Raw genomic sequence first — 7,141 nt, 5'->3', positions numbered from 1 at the left:
CCACATTTTACTCCTTAGTTTCAGGCACCTGCTGCCGGTTTCCTGCCCCCTGGTCTTGTATTTTGACCTTCTTTCCATGTAGAAGCTTTTGATCCATAATTCCTCCATGAAGACGACTTCTGGCCTGACTTCCCCCCAGACTTCTGGCCTGACGTCTCCCCCAGACGTCTGGCCTGACGTCTCCCCCAGACTTCTGGCCTGATGTCTCCCCCAGACTTCTGGCCTGACTTCCCCCCAGACTTCTGGGCCTGATGTCTCCCCCAGACTTCTGGCCTGATGTCTCCCCCAGACTTCTGGCCTGGACGTCTCCCCCAGACTTCTGGCCTGACGTCTCACCCCAGCAGCTGTCTATATCCGGAACTCACTGGACGCTGGTGATTTTCAGCTGATGCCACTGCTGGACATCTTCCCATGTCATCTCATCTGCTGTAAAGTTTCCTTGGCCGATCAATGAGTCTACAGTCGTTCTAGTTGCCCACTTCTTGGTGCTTCCTCAGAAGATCTTGAACAGCACTTCTAGAACCCCCTCCCGCCCCAGACTGCTGTGGCGCCCCTGAGGCTTACGTCGTCACAGAAATATTGCACCTCAGCCAGAGGTGTAGTATCCCATCCCGGGGTAAGAATGAGGTTAACTGCCGGTGTACAGACAAAACTTGCACACAACCAATTGGTAGGCACACACCGGGTCAGGGATAGTGGCAGCAACCCCCATAGATGTTTAGTTCATGGGGCCGTAAGTCCCATCGCTGGTCCCAACGGTGTGGGTGGGGCCTAGTCAGTGGGTGTGTGGGAGGAGTCAGAAAGAGAGAGTAGACAAAGGGAACTAGGAAGTTCAAGTTTAGTCAGTCTGTCAGGCAGTAAGAGAGGGAGTGAGGAGGTGGGCTGTCAGGAGAGGACAGCAGATAGAGAAGGCAGAGACAGAAGGAGATCCTGGGGTCTTGCTAGGCCCAGGTGACACTGACAGAAAGAAAGAAGGGATTCCAGGGCCCATGGAAGGGCAATTGTCCCGTGACCTGTTCCACTGACAACATCCGGTGGAGGGATCTGGCTACATTCAGGGACGGTCCCAGACAGAGGGAAGAAAGACCAATTCCTCAAAAGTAACCACCGAAGGCCTGGGAGAGCGTTGCAAGCGCCCGGGGCCACTTCCCGCCACAGATCCCCGGTGAAGAGGGTAAGATATGACTGCAGTCAGCCCCCTTGTACAGGCCCTGTGGTGGAGGCCAAGACCAGCTAAAACAGTTGAAGGCTAGGAAGTCAGAAAAGAACACACACAAAAAGGGGTACACCGGGACTGACCCTTGACCTATCCGGGATCGGGCGGGCGGCCCCTGACAGCGGATCCTGGCATTCTGTGGGTGACCGGTCAACTGCAGCACTGAAATAGTATGTGACCCCAGCACTCAAATTGAAAGCAAGAGAATTTATTGACACACAGCAAAAGTGAACCTAACTCAGAGCAACACCGACGTTTCGGCGTAGAGCCTTTCTCAAGGTAGTTGCCTGAAAAGGTGTGAAAAATGACAAAATGAGTGCATATATGTACAGGTGGGACATAAAATATGTACAGGATAAATACAAAAATATACAAAAATGTACATGTAGAGAAAGAACATACATCAAATGGTTTACAGCTGATGACGCGGGTCACATAGGACAACCGAAATGCATAAAGGGAGGCAAGGTTCTTTCACAATTGCAGAGTGTTCTCTAATAACATAAGGGAGATAATAGTTAATAGGCATGTTTCAGACAAAGAAGTACCATGGGGAAAAAGGGACAAATGACGCGCTCCCCTCCACCTGCCACAGCCGATCTCCTCCCCTCTTATAATGGCGCCAGACAGCGTCTGGTGTCACACACTGCTGCTGCCACACACCCAGCCTCTGCTGTTCTCTTACGGGCCGTTACTGCAAGGTAACGCTCCCCCCTTGCTCTCCCAGGCACCATCTCTGCACCCTGTTACCGACCTCACCAGGTTATGATATTCTCTGTTACAGAGCGTTCACCCCATCCTCCACAGTGACACTGTCACTCCTCTGCATACGGTATGTAGCATTCTCCTTGCTCCTTATGGTTGCTTTGCTCATCTGCTGTTCTCTTCCTCTTCCTCCCTTTTTCCTTCTCCTTTTCTCTCTCTTTCGCTCTCTTTCTCCTCTTTCTCTTTCTCCCTCTTTCTCTTTCTCTCCCTCTTTCTCCCTCTCTTTCTCCCTCTTTCTCTTTCTCCCTCTTTCTCTTTCTCCCTCTTTCTCTTTCTCCCTCTTTCTCTTTCTCCCTCTTTCTCTTTCTCCCTCTCTTTCTCCCTCTTTCTCCCTCTTTCTCTTTCTCCCTCTTTCTCTTCTCCCTCACTTTCTCCCTCTCTTTTCTTCCCTCTTTCTCTTTCTCCCTCTTTCTCTTTCTCCCTCTTTCTCTTTCTCCCTCTTTCTCTTTCTCCCTCTTTCTCTTTCTCCCTCTTTTCTCCTTCTCCCCTCTTTCTCTTTCTCCCTCTCTTTCTCCCTCTTTCTCTTTCTCCCTCTTTCTCTTTCTCCCTCTCTTTCTCTTTCTCCCTCTTTCTCTTTCTCCCTCTTTCTCCTTCTTTCTCTTTCTCCTTCTTTCTCTTTCTCCCTCTTTCTCTTTCTCCCTCTTTCTCTTTCTCCCTCTTTCTCTTTCTCCCTCTTTCTCTTTCTCTCTCTTTCTCTTTCTCTCTCTTTCTCCCTCTTTCTCTTTCTCCCTCTTTCTCTTTCTCCCTCTTTCTCTTTCTCCCTCTTTCTCCTTTCTCCCTCTTTCTCCCTCTTTCTCTTTCTCCCTCTTTCTCTTTCTCCCTCTTTCTCCCTCTCTCTCTTTCTCCCTCTTTCTCCCTCTTTCTCTTTCTCCCTCTTTCTCTTTCTCCCTCTTTCTCCCTCTTTCTCTTTCTCCCTCTCTCTCTTTCTCCCTCTCTCTTTTCTCCCTCTTTCTCCCGCTTTCTCCCTCCTTTCTCTTTCTCTTTCTCTCTTTCTCTTTCTCCCTCTCTCTTTCTCCTTCTTTCTCTTTCTCCTTCTTTCTCTTTCTCTTTCTCCCTCTTTCGCTTTCTCCCTCTTTCGCTTTCTCCCTCTCTTTCTTTCTCCTTCTCTTTCTCCCTCTTTTTCTTCTTCTATACATGTCTCATTTCTATTACTATCATATTCTCCCTCTGCTATGCTTTTTCTGCCTTCTACATCCTAGGATACTGACTTTGGGCTTGTTCCTTTGCCTGACAATCCATTTGTCCCTTTTTCCCCATGGTACTTCTTTGTCTGAAACATGCCTATTAACTATTATCTCCCTTATGTTATTAGAGAACACTGCAATTGTGAAAGAACCTTGCCTCCCTTTATGCATTTCGGTTGTCCTATGTGACCCGCGTCATCCAGCTGTAACCATTGATGTATGTTCTTTCTCTACATGTACATTTTTGTATATTTTTGTATTTATCCTGTACATATTTTATGTCCCACCTGTACATATATGCACTCATTTTGTCATTTTTCACACCTTTTCAGGCAACTACGTTGAGAAAGGCTCTACGCCGAAACGTCGGTGTTGCTCTGGTTTAGGTTCACTTTTGCAGTGTGTCAATAAATTCTGTTGCTTTCATTTTGAGTGCTGGGGTCACATACTATTTATGTCTCTTTTCCCCTTAAGCACCTAAACTAAGTGGTTGAGCCTGAAATTACCATTGTCTTAAACTGCAGCACTGAGACTGAACAGTGAGTAAACATCTTAACTGCAAGCCTGTGTCGTCTGGTTTATCCTGCGCCTGATCAATAACAAACACCATAGACTCTACCAAGCACCAAAGGTTGCCCCGGGGTATCCGCTCTACCTGTGGAGAGCAAGAAACACCTCAGCTGCCATAACACCAGCCCCGGAGGTCCCTTCCAGCAGCTGCGGCTCCATAGCTGCAAATTACCACAGGTGCCGTCACGAATATTCATATAAACATTATTATCATCTCCCCAATATTGCCGCCACATTAATTAACTCCACCAGGGTCACGGAATCGGGCCCGCCACCGCTGACTACCCCGGACTAGTCCAGCCCGACACCGAGTCACCTAAGGCCCTGGGGTGGGCGAGTCACTGCTACTGTTTGCCTGTGAGACACCTCCCTGATGCAGCATAACTACCTTGTTGCGGTGCTTGGTCCTCCCATTATTTATGACCCATGATATTATATTGGCTTCCATACTCTCGCCTTTGTAGAGGCGTTTGGCTGACCCCTCACCAAGTTTTCAGCCTCCTACACAGCTGTGTCTGTTTCAGTTATTGACTTCCACTTTATATAGGAAAATGATTATTCTGACCTCGCTCGTAAAATTGGTCACTTATAGACCCTGAGTACAATCCGACAATGTGTAACTAGTAGAAGGGGACGTCCCCCGAATACTGATGGATTTGATAATAAACAGTTCTCTCCTCTATGTATGAAGCTTCAGACCTCCGACCACTGCAGCGAGCGATTGTGAGGTATGAAATGGCCGGGTCCGGACACTTGGAGCCGGCCTGGACCCAGTCTATTGGGCTTTACACCAATTTGCACAGAATAGAACCGCCTTACGTTGCGGAATGTTTTTGACACCGGTCTAAAACTTTAGCACAGTAATGTAATATGTCCGTATCTGCGTTTGCTCATCTACCTGCCTCCATTTATCATCGCGCACAACTCTTATCAGCTGCCATTTTTTACTATTACAAGTGTCCTGTCCGTTTATGTGGCTGCCACCTTGTGGCCATTTTTAGAACTACATCTGAACGATCTCACTAGTGATTTGTGATATTCCGGTGCAGACGGCTGAGACTTCCCTTTCTGTAGGAGAATCTGCTGCGGCCATCAGAGGCAGCGGACGGTGAGTGAAATACAGGATCACTTACAGGTAACGAGGTATTCTAGAGCCCATGACCGCACCACGGAGAGGGGGGATCCGGCCTTCAAGGACAGGAAACCTACTGAATAAAGAGCAGTCGCCCTTCCACCAGTAAAAGGGGAGAGAATATACGGCTGCTGTCATAGGGTTCCGAAAAATCATATTATCGGTAAGTATCTACATATTTTTCACTTGCCCATGATGGCACCATGGAGAGAATTACAGAGAAATAAGAAGTCGGCAGGACCAACACCTACAGAACCCTTCTACCAACGGTAAAATCAGAGGAGGAAGACCTATCCTGTCTATAGAAGGAGACGACCTTGGTGCGGCCTTACAAATTTGTGCAATGGCCACATCCAAGCTCTCCGCCAAGGAAGATGCCATGGCTCTTGTAGAATGAGCTTTCAACCCCTCTGGAACAGTCTGTCTGGATAAGGACTAGGACCAAACAGCCACCCTAATCATCAGTATTCTTAGATATGCTATAAGCCCCTTTCGATAACCCCTGGAAAAAGACAAACAACGACCTAACAACGCCCCAGACTCCGTTCCACACCTTGTAATATCCAGCGTATGTACCAGAACTATCACAAAACAATGGAAGAACTGCCTCCTGAGTCCTATGAAATTTAGAAGATACCTTGGGGAGATATGCTGGATCAGGTCTCAAAATGGGCCCCCAATCTTCTAAAACTTGAGTAAAAGAAAGATCTACCACTAGGGTCTGAATGTCACTAACCCTACAGGCCGACGTTAAGGCCACTAGGAAGACGTTCTTCAAACTTTGAACGGATATAGAGTTCAAGTGCTCGAAAGGGGATCCGGTCATCGCCGTCAAAACCAAATCCCACCGAGGTAACAATGTTCTATAAACAGGCCTTGATCTAGAGCGGGGCTTGATAAAACAAGACAGCCAATGGTTGCCCAGCAGGTCACAACAATAAAAGGGCCCCTAGAGCAGATACCTGAACCTTAAGGGTAATAGCAGAGACCCTGCTCTAAACCTTTTTGAAGGAATTGCAGGAGAGTTAACCGGCTCCTTATTCGCTCCCCAAGAGGACAAGTATTTTCTCCAATTTTCTACCATACATACTAATGGTGAACGCTTTCGATGAAGGTAGTAATCAGGCTAGGCAAAAACCCTCTCTCAGTAACGACCTCTCAACACCATTAGATGCAGGCTGGCCACTTGCGGGTGTTGAACTGGTCTCTATGAGAGCAGGTTCAAGACTTCCGGCAATACCCAAGGATCGATGAAAGACATTATTCTTAACCAGACGAACATTGGTCTTTTTGCCTGAGTGGTGCTATTTACATGACCCTTATTCTGTCCTCCCTGATCTTCCTCAGTTCTGCTGGGATAATAATAACTGGTGGGAACGCATACTGTATGTTACGTTAGAAACGCTATTTGACCTGGAAAGCGTCGACCACCTGAGGGTGATCTCTGAGATTTAGACAACAGAACGTTTTCACCTTCCTGTTTTGTGTTTGCGAATAGGTCTATTTCTGATAGGCCCCACCTGTCCACAATCTGACTGAAAATTGGCCTAAGACCTACTCCCTCAGCCGACTGCGGCTTAGAAGACCACTTTGTAGTTCCCTTTCCCATTACATGTAAGGCTGTTGAAGAGAGAAGAGGATTCTCTGCTAAATAAAGTATCCAATTGATTACTTCAATCAAGGAACTTGATCGAGTCCCTCACCATACCCCGATGATTCAGGTAAGCCACCAGCACCCACTTGTCAGAGAAGATTGTTACTTGAGAACCCTGTAAGGAAGCAAATAGTCCTTTTACAGCGTATTCCACCGCTAACACGTCATTCATGTTTAAAGAAGCTGATCTTGCTTTTCCTGATCATCCTCTTTGAATCAGATGATCCTGTAAATGGAGCCTCCAGCCTCTGGGACCTGCATCTGTAGTCACTAGTCTCGAAATCTGGGACATGCAGATTTCTCATGTCTAACCACCAGAGAAGCGACTGGATTGGTAATGAAGCAAAGTAAACTTCCCTTGCAGGTGACCATCTAAGGCGACCTCATTACTTAGGACATCCCACTGCAAGCTCTTGGTATGAAGTTGAGCCATAACACTGCCGGTAAGCACAAGATCAAGGAACCCGGTAGTGACATCGCCCTCCTTGGGGACATGGTGGAAAGCGTTATTGCATCGAAGATCTGAACACGTAATCTGTCTATTTTGACCTCTGGCAGTTGACTTTCCAGAGCCTTGGAGTCTCGTATTAGGCCCAGAAAAACCTGTCTGTTTAGCTTTA

At 47.4% G+C, this 7,141-nt stretch overlaps 1 protein-coding gene across 1 annotated transcript in view; it reads right to left on the bottom strand.

The window, feature by feature from the left end:
* Window positions 1–7,141, bottom strand: part of PLOD3 (procollagen-lysine,2-oxoglutarate 5-dioxygenase 3) — a 68,964-nt gene that overhangs the window by 8,923 nt on the left and 52,900 nt on the right. The window lies entirely within an intron of this gene.

The sequence above is a fragment of the Anomaloglossus baeobatrachus genome, chromosome 4 (assembly GCF_048569485.1).
Source record: "Anomaloglossus baeobatrachus isolate aAnoBae1 chromosome 4, aAnoBae1.hap1, whole genome shotgun sequence".
NCBI classification, from domain to species: domain Eukaryota; kingdom Metazoa; phylum Chordata; class Amphibia; order Anura; family Aromobatidae; genus Anomaloglossus; species Anomaloglossus baeobatrachus.
Note: the sequence above shows the minus strand (reverse complement) of the source record. Positions and strands in the feature narration are given on the sequence as shown.